The following is a 21,235-nucleotide window of genomic DNA, read 5'->3' on the forward strand; positions in this document are numbered from 1 at the left end:
CGTATTCCTTAAATAAAAAAGAAAAGACACCAAATTGTGGGAAATATGACAAAATATAGGACTAGCTATTTTTAAAAAAGCATATCTATCCACTTTGCGTTCATATCCCGCATTTAAGTGAGGTTGCTCGGGGTAATAACACCTCCACTGGTCCAGTTTCTTCAAAGAGACCCCCTCCTCCCAATCCCGTGATGTCTCCGAAACCAGAGATTGAAAGCCCTAATCCCGGTTAAATTATTGATGTACACTGACGGAAAGATATACTCCCCCATAGGGCTACTGACATTAAAGCCCTATGACGTATATCTTTCCGCCACTGTACAGTCAGCGGCAATAAAAATGGGACACCTTTATCTAGACCTTGAAATATTCGCTTCCTTGCAAGATGTCATGTGTGTTGCCTATCTCTACTGCGATAAGTGGTTTTTATAGCAAACTAGTTGATTACCCGGCGTTGCCCGGGTATTTATTTATCCCAATCTTGTATTAGACAGGAAAATAATGAATTCTAACTATAGTGTAAAATGTAACTAATTTTAAACGTCATCGTGAATGTCACCAAATAGCTTAGCGACTCCGAAAACTATGGATTCGACACAAATCTAGGTCATTTGTGGCATTTTATTTTTCACCCCCTCTCACCCCCCATGCCGATAGGTGATGAACTTGGAGTTGAACCGCATTGGGAGTGTCACAAAAACTATGGATTCCATTCGCAACACAGCCTGAATGTTAGACAGCCCGAGAAACACTAGCGTTGTGCGGATTGCATAGAGGCACGGATGTCGCTTTGTGCGGAATTTAATATCGGTGGTTCTAGATTATTTTTTCATGTCACCCCCTTCCCACCCCACTCCTAGGAGTACCAGGGTGTCTTACCCCCACAGTATTTATTTCCAGATTGCAAGTGACACGTGTACAAAGTTTGATTGAAATCGCTCCAGGCGTTCGAGAGTTATTGCTGAACAAACATACACACATACATACATACATTTTTATATAGAGAGAGATTCTACCACTGTCGTAGAGTTAGGTAACACACATAACACCTTGAAGGGAAGCTATTATTGCCGATGACTGTACATACCACTATGCGTACCTCACCATCTATTTCACAAGACCATCATTGGTCCTTATCGCCTAAGAGGTGACCGACGTAAGACAACGCCATTTTGATTCAACAGCCGCACCAGCTCTTGAGGCTGGTGTAAATTGACGACGTCATGGTTTAACCTGGTGAAAACTTTGGTGCGCCCCGGTGAAATACGGAAAGCCGAAGCGTGCATCAGCGGTGCACCAGCCCGTCCACCGGTGAAATCTGGAAAGCGCTGTTTATGAGCGCATTAACTTCCATAGATTTGGATACTGTCATAGGTGCCGAACCGGAATTGTAAAGATAAATATTACATAGCTGCGTTCTGGGGGGAGGTGGAGAAAAATAAAATATTTCGTAATTTGCATTCTTAACCTTCATTTTAGAAGTTCTTCGAAGACAAAAAATGTGATCGGGGCCATGTTGCATGTGCATTGATTGATTTGGTTTTACCCGGGTGGTGTCATTTTAATATTTTGATTTTCTCAAAATTTCGGAGGGAGCTGTAGCCCGTCTGCGTACGCCAGTGACCTACACTAAGTTTACATTCCTTTCTAATGCTCAGGGTCACTGATACATCCACCCATCCCTCAACACCCTCCGTAACCCCCCACGTTTCCTCAACATCCCCCTAAATACGAAATTTTTAAGGTACTTTTGCTATAAATTGACCTTTGCACCCCTTTGAATTCGAACTTATACTCCCCCAATGGAAAAATCTTGATAAGCCCTCACGCTCAAACAGTATTTCGCTGACCTCGTAATGAATACATAGCGAAAATTATATCAATTTTGTGTCAAATGCACTTACTTTTGTATAGCAATACTAACCAAAATATTATTAAAACAAAATAAAGATCTACATTTTAAAAACAGCTCTTAAGACCAGATAACAATTCCAAAACACATAAAGCTCTGGACCTTGTTCTGGGCTCATTTTCAATTTAACGGAACGGAAAATGAAGAGTTCGAAATGTGAAAATTGCAAACAAAGATCCATCTATTCATTTTAATGCAGTGTGAGATTAAAGGAGGTAAGGAGGATGTGACGACCTCATCGCCCAGTGACTTGTTCACTGCAGTTAGTCAACCAACAGAGTGAAATGGTCAACATTTTGCTCTGTTGGGATTTACAGAGCTGTCCTGTCATGGGTCTACGAGCGTCCCACAATCGGCAGAAGTGGGGTATGGTTGGTGGACTACAATGTGATCCTCCCAGCTAGATCCAAGGGATCAGCTGACCAACGACAGGTGCGGTCCTCCATTCATGTTGGGGGTTAGGCGTAGAGCTGACAACTCTGCACTGTAAAAAGACATGTCAAGAAACAGCAATATAAGGCCATGGATGTTCCCAAGGTAAAATATTCCGGAGGTAAAATAGTCCCCCGTTCGGATCTCCGGGTGGGGACTACTTTTGGAGGTCCCTGGACTAAGGATAAGATCTACGTTAGGAATAAGGATATTAAATTAGGCACCTGGAATGTTCTGAGCCTTTACCGGCCTGGGGCATTTCAGTGTACAGTTAATGAGATAATGAAGTATAAATTAGATGTAGTAGCTGTCCAGGATGTTAGGTGGCCAGGAGAAGGGAATTGTAAAACTAAAAATTATACTTTTTTCTATTGTGGTACTGAAAATCATAATTTTGGAACAGGCTTTTTCATAAATAATAGAATTATCTCGGCTCTTAAAACAGTAGAATTTATTAATGATAGGATATCATATGCAGTTTTACAGGGTAGGTGGTGTAAAATTATTTTAATAAACGTACATGCTCCAACGGAAGATAAAGATGATAATACTAAAGATGATTTTTATGCAGAGTTAGAACAGGTCTTTGATAAATTTTCTCAGTATGATATGAAAATTCTGTTAGGTGACTGTAATGCACAGATTGGCAAAGAAGAGACATTTAAACCCACGATTGGTAAAGACAGTCTTCATGAATTAAGTAATGATAATGGTATAAGATTGATTACTTTTGCAACCTCAAAGAATTTAATTGTGAAAATTACCACTTTTAAACATAAAGATATCCATAAATATACCTGGTCTTCTCCAGATGGTAAAACTCATCAGATAGATCATATTCTCAGTGATAAGAGAAGGCATACTAGTATAATTGACGTTCGTACACATAGAGGTGCTGACTGTGCCAGTGACCATTATTTAGTAATTGCTAAATTAAGAGAAAGACTCGCAGTGATAAATCATAAGCAACAAAATCTAAAAGTTCTAAAATTTAATACAGGAAAATTTGCTGATGAAAGAATTAAGAAAGTACCAAATTAAACTGTCAAATAGATTTGATGTTTTGCAGGATTTAAATGATGCTGAAAATATAAATGAAACAGACGTAAATAAGAATTGGGAGCACATACGTAATGCAATAGAATCAGCAGCTAAAGAAAGTATAGGATACCATAAACAAAGAAAAAGTAATCCATGGTTTGATAATGAATGTCATAATCTAATAGAAATAAGAAATCAGGCTAGACTTAGGTGGTTAAATAACTCTGATGATACAAATCTAAGCAATTATAATAGAATAAAGCGAGAAGTTAACCGCACGTTTAGAAGTAAAAAAAGAGATTACTTGAAAAGCAAAATTAACGAAATTGAAACAAACAGCAAAAACAAAAATATCAGAGATTTATATGAAGGTGTAAATGAATTTAGAAAGGGGTGGCAACCTAAAGTAAACTTGATAAAAGATAAAGACGGTGATTTTCTAGCTGACCCAAGCGATATTCTAAATAGATGGAAGAACTACTTTAATGACTTTTTAAATGTTCATGTAGGAGAAGTTCATGAAGTGCACACAGCAGAACCTTTAGTTCCAGAACCTAACTTGACTGAAGTTAAAGATGCTATTAAAAGGCTAAAGCACCTGGCATTGATTTAATACCAGCTGAGTTAATTAAATATGGTGGAAATTCGTTAATATGTCAAATTCATAAATTAATTTGTTTAATATGGAATAAAGAAGAAATCCCTCAACAGTGGAAAGAATCCATAATTGTTCCTGTGTTTAAAAAGGTGATAAAATGAATTGCAATAATTACCGTGGAATTTCTCTACTCCCAACAACACTTAAAATATTATCTAACATTCTTTTAACAAGACTGACCCCATATGCTAATGAAATTATAGGTGATTATCAATGTGGATTTAAACGTAACAGATCAACTACAGATCAAATTTTTCACATCAGACAGACACTTGAAGAAAAGTGGGAATATAACCAAAATGTCCATCAGCTATTCATTGATTTCAAAAAAGCATATGATTCGGTCAAAAGAGATAAATTATATAATATATTAGTCGAGTTTGGAATAGCTAAGAAGCTTGTTAGTATGATAAAAGTATGCACCAGTGAAACAGAAAGTAAAATTCGTGTGGGTATTAATGTGTCTGACAAATTTACAATTCATGATGGGTTAAAACAAGGAGATGCATTATCTCCATTGCTCTTTAATTTTGCCTTAGAATATGCTGTAAGGAAGGTAAAATAAACTAACGAAGGACTAAAATTAAATGGTATGACTCAGTTGTTAGCATATGCAGATGATGTAGACTTATTAGGGGATGATATAAATACAATTAAGAATAATGCTAAAATATTTTTCAAAACTGCTAAAGAGATAGGTTTGGAAGTTAACAAAGAGAAAACTAAATATATGCTTACAGGCCGAAACCAAGTGTTAGGTAATAATCAAAATCTAATTATTGATAACAACTCGTTTGAACCAGTTTCCAAATTCAAATACTTAGGAGTAATATTAACAAATGAAAATTATATTAAAGAGGAAATAAAAAGTAGGCTTAATTCAGGAAATGCATGTTATTTCTCTCTTCATAAACTTTTGTCTTCTCGTTTAATATCTAAGAAACTAAAAGTTAAAATATACAAAACAGTAATTTTGCCTGTAGTATTATATGCGTGTGAAACTTGGTCCCTTACATTGAAAGAGGAACATAAATTGAGAGTATTTGAAAATAAGATCCTTAGGAAAATCTTTGGACCTAAAAGGGATGAGGAGACAGATGAGTGGAGAAGGTTACATAATTTAGAACTACATAATTTGTATTCATGTCCAGATATTATTAGAATAATTAAATCAAGAAGACTTAGGTGGGCAGGCCATGTGGCACGAATGGGAGAGGAAAGAGGAGTTCACAGGATTCTTGTTGGGAAACCTGATGGTAAGAGACCTATAGGAAGGCCAAGACGAAGATGGAGGGACAACGTTGAGATGGACCTAAAGGAAATCCGTAGGGATGGAAAAGAGTATATAGATCTTGCTCAAGATAGGGACAGATGGAAGGCCTGTGTTGCTGCAGCCATGAACCTTCGGGTTTAAGAAGGCTAGAGAGTTAGTTAGTTAGATACTCTTTTCACACCTAACTGTAGCAAAGTTCAGTTGTTAAAAATAAAACTGTCCTGCGATAAAAAAAAGTGGACAGTGAACACCAATTTGAAATATTACTTAATACGAGGGTCACTATTTATATTTTGAGCCTAACAATGAAAAAACAGGAATTTGGCATTGAAAACTGCTTTATTGTTTTTCGAAGTATTCTCTTTTATGGTCAATACACTTTTGCATTCGTTCGAACCATTTGTCAAAGCAGTTTTTCCAATCTTCTTGAGACACGCATCAACGGCGTCTTTCGCCGACGAAAATCGTTGTCCACGCAATTTATTCTTGACATTCGGGAACAAGAAGAAGTCATTGGGTGCCAAATCAGGACTGTACGGCGGATGACCCGTCAATTCGATTTTTTGACTGTTCATAAAGTCGGTTGTTAGACGAGATGTGTGACAGCTGGCATTGTCTTGATGAAGAATGATCCGACGGCGTTTGTTTGTTTTTCGTATTTGACCGAAGACCTCTGGCAAACAAATTATTGTGTGCCATTCAGAGTTGACCGTTCTACGTTCCTCTAAAGGCACAGTTGCCACATGACCAGTTTTCCCCGAAAAAACAGGCGCCCATTTGTTTCGATGTGCTTCGAGCGCGAACAACTTTTGTTGGATGGGTTCATCTTGAAACACCCATACAGTCGACTGCTGTTTACGTTCCAGCTCATATGCATATATTCATGATTCGTCACCTGTTCCAATCTTATATACGTCTTTTGAAGCACCACGATTGTATTTATTGAGCATTTGTTTGCACCAATTGACGCGAGCGTCTTTTTGAGTTTTTGTCAAATTGTGTGGGATCCAACGAGAACATACCTTTCTCACAACTAAATGATCATGTAATATTTTATATATGCTGGTGGAACTAATGCCTATGGTTGCCTCAATCTCACAGTACGTCACATGACGATCTTGCAGTATTAGGTTTTGCACAGCATCAATGTTTTCTTGAACAACAACTGATTTTGGACGACCTTCGCGAATCTCGTCGGTGAGCGAATGGCGGCCACGATTAAATTCGTTATACCAGCGTTTCACAGTGGCAAAGGATGGGGCTTCATCGCCAAATGTGGAAGTAAGTTGATCGATGCACTCTTGTCTTGATAATCCACGTCGAAAATCGTAAAAAATCATTGCAAGAAAATGTTCACGAGTTAATTCCATTTTATTGTTGTCGCGCAATCTCCAAGGCAACATAAACAACACAAATGAAGCTATTGACAAAACATTTGAAGTACGTTATGGTCAATAATGCCAGATGATTCCGTGCAAACGTCAAATCGCGCCTAACTTCAATCAGTGTTGCCAAGGCTCAAAATATAAATAGTGACCCTCGTATATGGCATTATTAATATGTACTGAAAATGTTTATATATATATATCGTAATAAAGCAAGTGCATCCTGCCTTAGATGAAGGGCTGTAATATATACCTGCACGATCATTTAAGGAAACCTATTTCCCGATTTTCATATACTATACAGAGAAAAGATTTTGAAATAACCAAATATAGTTTCTCGTAACGAAATATTTGAATAAATATGTGAAAAATAAATGATTGTTCATCACAAGCAAATTATTTTAGTGATCGTGAAATCGTTACCAAAAAATTTGTCAAAAATTTGCAAATTTATAGTAAAGGCTATCATTATTTTGTTGTTGTTTGGGGTTACCAAAAAGGTTAACCAAACGTGATTCGTCAATTCAAATAAATCAGTTTTTAGTGTATGGGCTATTACATTAGGCTATTACTCGGGACCTTATATATCACATTATCACCAAGAACAAATGGTGTACAAGAACTTATTTTAAGAAATAAGTATACGTTTCAATTTTTTTCACATTTAAATTCTTTATTTGTCTTTGCGAGGTTCAGCCTGAGGCTGTTCTGCTACCTAAACCATGTCATGGATGACATTTCAATTTAGCTACATTTGTGATATGCGGAGACAGTATTAATACAATATAATACAAAATGTACGATTTAGCTACATAATACTACAGTAAAACTTCGTTAATCCGGACTAATGGGGTGATAAGTTGACCGGTTTAACGAAAGTCCGGATTAACTGAAATAACCTTAAAGACCAGTAGAAAGTGCAATAAAACTCCGTTTATAGCAACAAAACACGTTTATTATGGTGTATTTAAAGGGCATAGGCCTAAATACACTATACAGTACAGTACAAAGTCTGCGGGAAACGGAATTTCATCAGTGGTTGACTGCCTTTTCTTCGGGAAGTTATCTTGTTGACTTCTAGCCACATTTAAAACCTTGCATTCTGCTTTTTTCCCCCCCCTTTTGCCTGTCTGGATTAAGCTAAGTCCGGCTCATCGGGGTCCGGATTAACGAGATTTTACTGTACTATTGATCAAATAATTGCAATAAATGTTGTGTGAATTGAATGATATAAACAAAAATGGTGAAAAAGAAACTACTTATAAATAGAAATAAAAACAAGATATAGACAAAAAAACATAACATAATATAGTATCACAATTTCTGCTCTCCTAAAAGGAAATTCTTTACTTCGTTTCGGAAAGATTCTATTTTAGATGTACTTGGCATACTCTTCCGTAGGGCATTCCAGGTTTTTGCATCTAAATGTGAAAACAGTGACTGATAAGCCTGCGTGTTGCAGTGTGGAAGATTAAATTTGAAATTGTTTCTTGTGTGGTGGTTGTGCACACTGTTGCGAGGGATCAACATGTCTGCAAGATAAGACGGCTTGCTAGAAAACAAGCGGTTTCTGTTGCGGACTTCCTGTAACGCAATTTGCCGGTACCTGTTGCATGAAGGGGCCGCCGAGCGGCCGACGCTCTCGCGGTAAGAGACTGAAATAATTTCCATGTATATGAGGCAATATATGTCGTCTACGGTACATATTCAGGATGTTGTTATTATTTATGAAAGTTAAAATATGTTCACGTCTTGATATGATGACTCTTACAGAAATGGTTGCAGTACGAGCGAAGCAAGCAAGAACATTTTTAGATATACAGAGTGTTTCAAAAGTTGCCCAACTCAAACCTTGAAAATTTATATCATGAAAACCTTAAGAGATATTTATACCGGTTTTTTTTAATTATAAAGCTTCAGCCTTTGAGATAATTTTCGATGCTTAACATTATCACTTTACTCCATACAGAAAATCATATAAATTAATAACTGGCGGAAGGCAGCGTTAACATTTTTCCAGATATGCAATGAGTGAAAAAATATACGTATAAGAAATTATCGGAGAGTCATAATGAGATGTCTGATGACTGCTGCCATGTCAATCTTGTCATTTGAAACCAATATTGATCATGTGCAGCATTTGATGGATTTATGACTGGTGATTTTATGGGTTGAGTGAAAAAGTGCAATTTTTGGGACATATCTCCGTAGTTGGCAACACTAGCAGGTCGAAAGTTTGTCAACAGACGCACGCAACATGTGGCATGAAATATGAAGCCAGACTTTATGAAATGCAACTGGGTTGAGTTTTGAGGACTGCACCTAACGTTTAAAGTGAGATCCAAACCACTATGTACCTTCACCGGGTATCGAACCCAGGACCCTTTGTTTACAAAGCGACAACGTTACCACTATACCATCGGGAGCACATACACTTGTAGCAGTCAATGTGCGAAAGATTATATAACCTTATCTCTTGTAATGTGAACTGCAAATCATTTGTGCTTGTGACTGCGATGTTAATGTAACAAAACGATCATTTTTTACAGAAACCCATATAGCCTAATGCAATCTTTTACTTCACAGTTTCCTACGGAATACTTTTGAAATTACATTGTGTTTGTATTTTCCTTACTTAGCGTCACTTTCCTGCCACTTTTTGCAAATCGCGTCGACAAGGACGAACGATGATTGGATGAAATTCATGAATACAGGCCAGAAATCGAACCCGTAATATTCGGTGGCGAGATCGTGAGTGAGTTGCCTAAATTGACTATCTGACGTTTAATTTCATGAACTTTCCGACTAAACCTATGATGTTATGTATCAAACCACACGAGCTGTTCTTGGAATGATTCTCATGAACTGGTTCATCGCGAACTGGTCGCGGGATTCAACTGAACCCTACTTACCATTGGGCAGCAGGTGTGAGGAATTGTGATTTGCCGGTTGCGACACTTGGAGAGTGAGTCATAAAAGCACCGTTGAGCTCGAGAGAAAAGAATCCAGAAGGTGTGACCGATGCTTCAGAGGTTGGCTTTCCTTTCACAGAAATGACCACGATTGCATGTCCTCTTTGCTACCATGCACGTGTTGCAACTAAATGCAAGGGAAAAAAATGGGAAATGTGTGTGTGTCGGGGGGAGAGGTGAGGTGAGGGGCCTGCCTGAAAAATAAACACTTCAGCAGTTCTGCTTTCTCATACCCCGTTTCAATTGTGTTCGCTGATCGTCATAAAACACGAGGGATGGTCAGAAAGTAAGGTGGCACGGTCCTCGATGACGATAAATGCCACTTAGCTATTGGTAGGTTCATTGTTTTGATGTTGCTACTGTACGTGGCATAGAGCTTTTTCGAAGGTGTACATTGCTTAATATTTAGTATAATGATATAAGAAATGATGCAATATGCAGATGATATAGTTATTTAATAAAGAAACATTTTCTTAATGTTATGAGATATATTTCAGTGCTTAATCTTTCATGGTACATTTTGTAGTGCTATAGTTTCAATGAACTACTGCTACTGGCATATTTCCAATTAATAAAATTACGATCCAAAATTACTATATGCCTAAATTTCGTATGGCATTCATGAAAGTTTGGTTTTGAAAGCCTGCACATGAATGTAAGGTATCTAATATTTTTGTCATCCAAGATTTTACACATTTTTTTTTAGATTACTTTGAGTCCGAGACTTTGATACGATGAAAACTATACCTAAGCAAAATTTAATTTTCTGTGCGACTTTTTGAGGCAGACCAGGTGGATATCTATTATTTTGATAATTTATAGAATTCGTTTTTAGCAATTGCAAAAGCACTGCATCAGTGCGAATTGTGAACTTGTGTTGCGTCGTTGCACGTACATTCAAGATGAAATCCCGTTTTTCGAGGGCCTGTGGCGTCGAAACGAGACGTCAAGCAGAAAAATGTTGTGAAGAAAAGTTTCTTGCCTTAACGACCTCTGTGACTTGTGAAAGTTTGTTCGGTGATACAGCTGTACTGTTTGTATTATATATTTCGAGATTCGAGATGAGATCGATACGCACCCGTCGAGACTGAGACTGCAACGAAATATAGATTGACCACAAGAAAAAAAAACCTTGGACGAAAAGTCCCCGCGCAGCTTTCTCTTCTTTCCTTCAGCTCGGGCCATAAGGAAGCATGGTCAACTCCTCTCGGGAGTTCTGTGCACAGGAGTCGCGGGTCTGCGCAGGTTGTTTTGCTTGTGGTTCCACTACAGGCATTTGCAACTCGAAATGAGACCGAGACACTGCCAGTCTCGTCTCGATGTCATGCATATTAATAATCACTGGTAGCGCTAAACTTGTTCGGAGAAAAAGTTGCGGTCTGTTTTGGGTAAAGGCTGTGGCTTCTGGACTCGCAGCCAGTATACCTCAGTGGGGCTCGTGTTATGTTCTGTCCATATATACAAGTTTGGCCAAAAAGTCATCACCTGATTTTCATAACCTATAGCTTGGGTTTTAAATTAAACAAAGTAGGTTTTTTTGTGTTAAACCTTTATTAATACTTGTAATGTTTTATGTCCTCAATTTGTAAAGATAACATCCAATAAATGACCACCGTTCGAATTGATGCAAATTTGTGCTCTTTTTATTGCGTTTTCCACGGTGTTGGAAAGAATCTGCGGGGAAAGATTTTCAATTTCATGCTGAATATTGTCCTTTAGTTGCTGTAACGTCTCTGGCTTATTCACATAAACCAATGACTTCAAATATCCCCAAAGGAAAAAAACCTCCAACGGTCAAATTGGGGGAATTCCAATTCCCAACTTTAAAATGTCGTCACAATTCTCGTTGTGTCAAGATTACAGATAGTTTATTCCTTAAAAATATTGTCACAATTTTTCCACGTTCTTGTGGGTTATGCTTATTCATTTTCGCACACAATAAATTTCGTGAGCATCTTCTATTTAACTGACAAAACACTATTGATATAAACAACAAGATGCCAAAATAAAGATCAGTTCAAATAGGATGATGACTTTTGCGCCACCTGTTATTTGTGAATGTCCCTTCATCCATTTCATTCTCACCTTCGTAATTAGCCAAAAGTGACAGAAACTTGAAGTAAAATAAATCAATTCTTTTCTGTAATTCGAGATGATGAGAGAGGTGTAAGGGGTGACTCTAACACGTAGTACACCCAATTGTCAACCCCACTTCCACGTAGTACACCCTGGACTGCATTTTGCAGACTAACGATGCTCTGGCGTCTGAACCTACGGCCAGTATAATCTTCTGTAGGGCTGTGTGTGTGTTGTCCTGTGTTTTTTGTCCTTAAATTGCCGAGGGCTCCCCTTTACAAACTCAGCTTTTAACTCAAGTAAGAATATTTTACTCCTCCGATATGAAAGTTATGTTTATTAGTTATCAGGGGCGTATATTCTAGCCTAGCTAGGCTACCTGCGAAGCCTGAAGCCTAGAGAGTATAATACAGAAGAAAAAATAGATTAGAAATTGTGAATAAAATTACTGATTTCAATGGGAAGATGATCGCGATTCTGTAGTTGGCAACCTTATTTCTTAGGAGTTTGCAACCTCATTTCTTAGAAGTTTGCAACCTGCAACGATACTTCACACTGAATATGTATTGTACAGTGGGATCCATGAGTATTACCGTGCAAATTGTCCATGACTATTTTCATTAATTTCTCTCTTACATCCTATGTATTTTTAAGCGATGGATTTTTATGTATGTTGGTGCAGAAGTTCTCAACAACTTGTTTCGAGTTTTCTTTTAATTCTTGAAGCTCTTATTGGGTCAAATAAAGTGCAAGAACATGGTGATGGACAATTTGCACGATAATACTCATGGATCCCACTGTACGCGAAGGATGAGCAGACTTTAACACAATTTTAAAATTAAATTGCAAGTCCCCAGTGCTCAACTGGTTTTCATAATGTTGTTATACTTACATTGCAAGAATTAAACAACACAACTCTACTTCCAAAATATTATTTCACTTTATAACATTTGATATAAACTCATTTTCGATTTCTGACACAGGACATTTTAAGTCAATCTTCTTACATACAGTATAACAAAGACGAATCGAAATCAACAACTTAAAACATATATCGACATTGATACAGCGTTCTTAATCTCAATAGTTCCCTGTTAATTTTATAAACTTGTACGCAATAAAAATCAAGTAAATGTTAGTTATTTGCGAATGTAGAAGACAGTCACAAAACTGATTGGCGTTGACATGGGAACTTTACTTCCTTGAAGACGCCGAGAACGAGCGAAATGGGAGTGTCTACCCACTTATATAGGTACATGGCCTAGTTTTTCTCTTCCTACATAGTCTAAAATCAGGTGTCGTAATGAGAAAGTTATATATATATTTTGGTTTGTAACAAAATAGCCTAAGTGCTGACGCACCTACAATTCCAGATTCAATCAATCAATCGAAATGATGAGATGCATCATTCCAGCTACTCTGAAAGTCACTCGCGACCCTCTCGCGAATCACGACCCCAAGTTTGGGCATCGCAAGCTCTCGACCATACATCTTCCGATCACAAAAGATACACTACTTGCTTCGTGGAAGCTATTACGGCCACTTCTGCCTGACCTTGCCACCGTGAAATGATCCCCAAGGCTAGCCCATTGTCCGATCGCCATAGACCACAAACTTTTAGAGCCTGCCCTTGCCAGCGAATAACACGGCAACTGAATGCAACAGAAGCCCATATACGTACAAAGCATAGAGTATTGTCAAATGCATAATACGCGGAAGCCGGTGTCACGAGGTCTGAATGCATTTGCTTGGACTTGTAAAGGAATAAAACCGTTGGCAGGTCTTTCCAAAAATAAAATGTCCAAGGAGGTTTACAATGTTTGGCAATGAGAACTTGCTCCGATACGGAAAAAAGTCGTCTATTGTTTGTCGTGTCACAATGCATCGTAAGGTGGTACGAAAAGAAATATCGGTGACCCTTGGGATGTTAAGAGGGTCAGGGTTAAATAGCAAAGCTGGTATGGCTATCCGTACATCCGTAGGTGTCTATATAAGACTGGGGGGGATGGGGGGAGGAAGATCTTAATCTACGCATACACATATACATGAACACAAATATTAAACATAAAATAAATTAGTAAATATTTAAAAATATGTTATGAAATCAGGGTAGGTACTCATCGGGAATTCTGCTTGAATTTTTCTCCGTAGACGTGAAATATTGCAACTTTTATCAATCTCAATCCCATTGAATTTGTACATATTTATAAATGCCCTGAGGTAATTTTTTTCACCATTTAGCTTTTTTTTTATCAATGAAGGAAAAGAAAGCTGCAATTTTTCGTAGCATTTGTGGCTTGTGTTTGTAGATGTATTTCGAGTCTGAGTATATGTGGCTAATGTAAATTAATTTTTAAAATATATACACCGTTTAATTGAATTGAATTAGAATTTTTGAGACGTTGGCATCAGACAGACTCTTAATATTGTTAATACGAGGCTTGTCCGGAAAGTAAAGATACAAACACAGTTGCACGTTAGGGGAAAAATGTGTACCAAAGTTGGCAACACTGGCAGTAACCGTGATCCATACGACGAGGATTGGGAGTGAGTCGTCAGTGCTGCGCTGAGTCTTGTGCGAGGAACGCGCGTTGAAAATGGCAGCGGCGATACCGAATCCCGCCAAGTGCGAAGTGTGTGCCGTGATCAGGTTTTTGCAGGCACAAGGAAAGCATCCATCGGAGAACCACCGAGAAATTGTGACTGTGTACGGGAACGTAATGAATCGTCAAAATGTGGCGAAATGGTGCCGTGCCTTCGCAGAAGGTCGACGTGATGTTCATGATGAAGAGAGAAGTGGCAGGCCGTCCGTAATCACTGTCGACCTTCGCAATCGTATTGAAGCAGAGGTGCGTGCGAATAGGCGGGTGACAATTTGAGAATTGTGTGTGATGTTTCCTGACAGTTCGAAAACCACTATTCATGAAGTTGTGAGTGGGTAAGGGTACAGAAAGTTGTGTGCACGCTGGGTCCCAAAACATTTGACTGACGAACACAAAACCAAACGACTGGGATATGCACTGGACTTTCGTACTCGCTACGAAGAAGAGGGAGATGCATTCCTGGACTCCATTGTGACAGGTGATGAAACATGGGTGTTCCACCATACGCCTGAATCCAAGCAACAGTCACTGCAGTGGCGCCATACCCATTCTCCAAAAGCCAAAAAATTCAAAACGTCAATTTCAACCCGCAAGCTGATGGCAACCGTTTTCTGGGATCGCCAATGCATCCTGCTTGTGGAATTCATGCCGCCTGGAAGAGCGATTAATGCTGAAACCTTCTGCCAGACTTTGAAACATCTTCGACGTGCAATTCAAAACAAACGGAGAGGCATGTTGTCAAGTGGAATCCGCTTTATTCATGACAACGCCCGCCCCCCATGCAGCGAATGTCACCAAGGATCTGCTTGCACAGTTTCAATGGGAGGTCCTTCACCATCCGCCATACAGCCCCGACCTTGCACCCAGCGACTACCACCTGTTCCTGTATCTCAAGAAACATCTTGGTGGAAAACACTTTGCTGACGACGATGAAGTCAGAGAAGAAGTCACAACTTGGTTCCAGATGCAGGCGGCGGATTTCTACGATTCAGGGATACAAAAACTTGTTCCCCGCCTGAACAAATGTTTGGACAATGGTGGCACTTATGTGGAGAAATTGCCTCTGTATCGGTGTATCAAGTGTAACTTTAGTTGCGAGCAATACATTTATTTTATATCTTATTTTTGGTTTGTATCTTTACTTTCCGGACAAGCCTCGTATATTTGTGTGCGTGTGTGGGTGTGGTAATACGTTAAGTTAAAATACATTTACTTGTACCCTTGAATTTTTGGAAAGGACGCCTTGAAAATCGGGAATTACACTTGAATTTTTTCATTTAATTTGTTACTTTTATAAATGTCAGGTCAGATATTTATATAGTAGATTAGATTAGATTAGATTTATTTCCTTTCATGTGCGAGCCATTGGCTGTGCGCACTACATAGTAGCTATTGGAACTTAGACTTCTACAATTTGATACATTGAATTTTTCATTTATGCTGGCACTTAAATTGTCCCCTATGTACACATCCTTTCCTTTCCCCCAAACAGATCATTCACTCCACTCGTTCTTCTTCTTCCTTCTTCACTTTCACCAAAAACACCCCCCCCCATTTCTTCTTATTTTCCACACTTGCTACACTCTGTTCCATAACTAATTTGAGCGCTCCTTCCTTTTCCAAACCCTTCAGCCGTACGACACACATTCCTTTACTAACTGGTTAAAATATTAACAAATTGCAAAATTGTTGGAATAGTTTTATTGTATATCTTATATCTTTTTTTTAAAAAAAAAATTATGCATATAAATCAACTAGATTTCATTGTTATATTTGTGTTTAATTCTTGTTTTAGTTTTATTGTGCATACATTGTTATTGGTGTAGATCTGTTAATATGAGAGAGAGAGAGAGAGAGAGAGAGAGAGAGAGAGAGACACGGAGGGAGAGAGAGAAAAACATTCAACACTCACAACCACACTAATTTATGTGTTTTCGAATATTCATTGGTAAATAATATTCGAAGTCAAAACTAATTGCTTATCTTTTTTTGTCTTAACAAAAACTCTCTTCCCCCCCGGAAATTTTTGGTGGGGGAATTTTGAAACCAAGATTGTTGGTTGGGGGGAAATTCCCCCTGTCCCCTCCCAGGATTTCGCTCCCTGATGGATATGTCACAAGATCAAAAACAGATAAAATTTGATGCTACCTGCCAACATTGCAACAGAAATTGTCACTATGCGTTCGTGGGTTTAATGACATCGATTTTAGAGTGATCCATCAGCTTTTCAGGAAGTATTTATTCATGGGGATTATTCCCCCTTCTCCTTTGTTGACGCACCCTGCAATACATTAAAAAGTACAGTCACCGCCAATAAAAATGGGACTCCTAGATCCTGAAACATTCGCTTTCTTGTAAGGCGTCATGTGTGTTGCCTAACTGTACGGTGGTGGTAGAAGTTGCCATTAAAAATTTGCTATTAAAATCCACTTTTCGCCGTAGGGTTAGGCAACGCACATAACTAGTATTTCAGGATCTAGGTTCCACATTTTTTTGCCGGTCACTGTACACGTAAAAATAGGAGCAATGTGCGAGCAAAAGAGGAGTCGTGTCTTGTTTCCCCTCCTTTTTAGCTGAAGTGAATAAGACGCCCTGTGTAAATGATCTTCCATGACTTTTTTCTTTAATTCGTTAGAAAAATTAATATATTTTAATTATACAAAATTACCAATAGTGAGAACAATGGTTATTAAATTACTGTGGCACGAGGCCAAATTTTTGGTGGACGCATTTTAACCTTGGAAACCCCCAACGTGGTATGAGGTGCACTTCTTATTGTCTAGATAGCGCACACACAAACCGACAACAGCCCCTTGACTCTCTCTGCACTCGCGAGCATAGTTGGTTACACGGTGCAACACCAGTTCGTCTACTTTGTTTATTTGGTGTCAGGTAGTGTATTTGGTGTCTGCACCGTTTGCACTATTTTGGATCGGTGTAATGTACGGTGTATGGTCACGTGCTAACTAATCAAATGAATGTTTAAAGCAGCAGACAGGCATTTGTTAAATCTTCTGAACTTGAACGACGCTATCCGTCTACTTGGTTGAACGTCATTTCCTTGCACCAGCCTAACACCGGGATACACCTGCACTACACCTAGTGTCAAAACGTACGGGGCTAATGTGACACAGCGTGTAGAGAATACCTAGAACAACTTTCCTTATTATCGTTTTTCTCATACCCGTGAAGAACGGCAATTTTTATCCTTTATGTATACAACCATGCAGTACAGATCCACTGTTCCGACACTCATATTTTTCCTGTTGGAAATATAGTACTAAAGCGATAGTACGCTATGGATATATCGTGGCACCAAATCACGCATGTCTTACCACTCAATGTATGTAAGTATGTCCTATTTCATGTTTTCTTTTATTTTTTTCTTCAAATAAGGAATTATTAAGTTGAGAGGTTTCCACTCTCAAGAGGTCATCCGTGGCCTTCATACCTAAGTCCACAGAGTACCATAAGTGTTCTCGCTTCCGACTGGAACGGATGGAAGATTTCTCTGCATCGTAGAACTTCCTACTTGAGGAAAAACGTATAATTCAAAGCAACATGGCCGATTATTTTGCTGCTTGTACTGTTTCTGTTGTTCGTGTGGCCGGTTCAAATGTTAGTGCATTGAACTCTTCTATTAGAATGCAGCTCCTGTCTGAGTTTCATCTTTTTGGGTCCCCAGCACTTGACCCAGCACGTAAAAGACGATGCTACAAGGGCAACCAACCTCGGGCCTATGTATGGCTGCGGTTTGGGTCCGTACCAATTACACATCATCCACCACCCGAATGGGAGTGTCCGAATAAGCGCCAGCCATATTTAGTGTCTTTTCTGATGATGCGGCAAGATTATGTCTGGACAAAACATGGTCGCTTCCTAATTGAGGCGATTTTTCACTCCTCCCCAATAAGTAAGTGTTGCTAATTTAGACAAATGTACACGTCATCGCAAACGCCTGGTAACATTCTGTCCTTTGCCACCTCACAGTCATCTCGGACAATGCTAACATCACGACGGGGCCACGAAGCTATTTGTCAAGTCTTGTATTCGAATAATATGCTCAGTTCGGTGTAGTAACTGGGAAGTGCAATTCGGTTCTGGAATTATAATGCTCCGTCACGGGCCTCGTGGAAGCTGGATCTCCCTTTTCACACCAACGTTGAACACCACCTATGCTCCTAGACCGTTCAACCTATCTTATGCCCCTATCACACGGAACTGGATTTCTAGTAGGAATTCCCCAGTTGGCGCTGAACTAACTTTCTATGTTGCAATCATGGCCGCCTGGCTGACTGCTTGACTAATTTGGAGGAATAGGACATGTTCTAATTGCTACTTGCTTTCCTCGACTGGATTCTGTGGAACAGCCAATCAGATCAAAGTTTCGCCATGTGAACATAATCTGTGAGTGTGCAAAGGAGCGCTTTTGTCTGTGGTTTCCGAGTGTTAATCCAGCAATGTATAACGTATACAGCATGAAAGGCGCGTTGAGTTACACCATCTATGCTGAGTGCACGGTGTTTACATTTGAAACAACTAAAATATTTTTCCATACGTGTACAGTAAACGTTGTAAAGTATGTATTTAAGCAGCGCCATTGTTGTGTACCTAATAACGGTTTATACGAAACGTCATTCCTCTCGGTTGAATAGTTATCGGCTTTTAAAAATGTGAAGTGATACATTGTTCACATCTCACCAGGCCGCCATTACAACTTCCCTCGTATGGGAACAAAAGTCTATCGACAAGTACGCTGATAAGTATCGTGTGAGGCGAAAACTAGAAAATTGGTAGCCAGTCCAGCGCCAACTAGGGCATATCTACTGGAAATCCAGTTCCGTGTGATGCGGGCTTTACCCAACGTAGCAAGTCTGACGTCTTTCAATGAAAGGTAGGGCTTGTGTTCCATGTTGGTGTGATCAGGTAACAACCGCGAAATCAAATTCATGTGACACGTGCGACATGTACTTTTTCTTTATACCCACCATGTCTTTCTAGACATACAGTAATATGCAACTGTGAACAGATCTGACAAAAATCACTATTTCATCAAATATGCTGCATGTTGGACAGACTTTATTTTTATTTTTTTATGTTATTGAAGGCATACTTCTAAATTTCTTCACAGAAAATAAAACAGATTTGTTAGAATTAAGAAAACACGTTTGTTAAGATTGTAGGTAACGATAAAAATATGGTAATATTTCGTAAATTTTGTAATTTTTACGAAATTATTTGCAAACTCTTCGATCACTTATAGAATTTGCTTCTGGTGAATAATTATTTATGCTCTCTCTCGCCTATTGAAACAATTTTTTGGTCGTTCCAAACAACCCTTTTCGCTCTGTGTAATGATACAGTACTAATTGTAGCAGAGTTGGCCTATTTGATGAGTTACGAACCAAAGAGTCATTGTGTTTGTGCTGTCATGGATTTTTTCGCCGTAATTGACAGAGACAGACAGCAAACCCAATTGAAATATTGCAAAAAGGAATAAAGCAAAAGGAAAATGCGATACGGATAAACGCCAAACTTTTACTTTCGCAACTATTCTCTTTTTCCGGTGTTCTGAAATTTGGCTCAACGCAGATCTTTTAGCAGAAATTCCCTTCCTGTTAGCCAAAGGAACGTTGGAACGCTGGAAATCTATCCCAGATTACTCGATAACCCTGTCAAGAATAGGAGAAAGGAGGGGAGATATGTAACATTACTCTCACGTATGTTGTTGAATTATGCTTAGATAAAAGTATAAAGAACCAATGTTCGAGTTGCCTACCTCTCCTCTGGTGTATGCGAATGCAATCAAGGACTCGGAAATCTCATGCAAGTCACGAGCGAATAAGCGAATTGAAAATTTACGAGGCCGTAATCAGATATTGGATGAGGAATATTTTCTGAAATGATGACAAGCTTCTTACATTCGCGTGGGCAGAAGTGGGAAGCCGATAACATACTACTGGATGCAATTACCTGTCTTGGACAGTGTTGCCACACTAATTGAAAAAACAAAAATCGGCAAAAATTTACATCTTTCTTTTCTTTAATAAGTACCAAGACGTATAAATTTGACAGTAATTTCACTTGAGAGTTATCACTAAACACACTGTAATCTGCATTTCCTCTATCAATCACTGTCCAGCCAATAACCTCTGAAGGTCTTCACTTTAGAACAGTTTTGAATGGTTTGATCCAGGATTCGGCCAGGGAAGTTAGGGGAATTTATAAGCCTAATCTTGACCTAACTGCACCTGGTCTTGTTGACCCGTTGCAACCACCATTAGTCAGTATCTTAATTTCTACCTATATTCTTCATAAGGGAAACAGATTATGGATTTCGAAATATTTAATTCATAAAATATAACCTTACCACATACTTTCTCCCTTTCAATACACATGTGAACAGAAATTTCTCTCTACAATTCTCTCCAACTGAAACTTTTTTTTTTGCCACACAGCCTGTCCAGGGTTCGAACTCTATCATCACATGAGTCTTAATACCATCTAAACTGCATTGGGTTCTTTCGCACACACACTACCGTATAAGTTCCTGGCGCACACTCTTTTTCGAGCCTCGCCGCACACTGTGTGGTCCTGAAAAATATTTCCCAAAACTTATAGTTTTTTGTGGATCACGTATCCCCCTGGCCCAATGAAATTGTCTGACTTCGTTTAAACAAAGCGTGGGAACAGCATCCATCCCCTGGACGTTCTCTGGCTCCCCCAATTTCTGCCATGTATTCCCGAAATTAGTTCGACTGCCTTGACCGCGTCCAGTCGAAGCGATACAGAGCTCATGTGTCACTCCTCGCATTTCTTCGTCCTGGTCCCTGGCTGGGGAGGGAAGAACGCTCTCCACACGGGGAAGAAACATACTTCCCAT

At 38.9% G+C, this 21,235-nt stretch overlaps 1 protein-coding gene across 7 annotated transcripts in view; it reads left to right on the forward strand.

Annotated features, from left to right (window-relative positions):
- Window positions 1-21,235, forward strand: part of Sarm (sterile alpha and armadillo motif) — a 247,392-nt gene that overhangs the window by 41,852 nt on the left and 184,305 nt on the right. The gene's annotated exons all lie outside the window — the stretch shown is intronic.

This window comes from Lepisma saccharinum, chromosome 7 (genome assembly GCF_977018435.1).
Source record: "Lepisma saccharinum chromosome 7, izLepSacc3.1, whole genome shotgun sequence".
Taxonomy (NCBI): Eukaryota; Metazoa; Arthropoda; class Insecta; order Zygentoma; family Lepismatidae; genus Lepisma; species Lepisma saccharinum.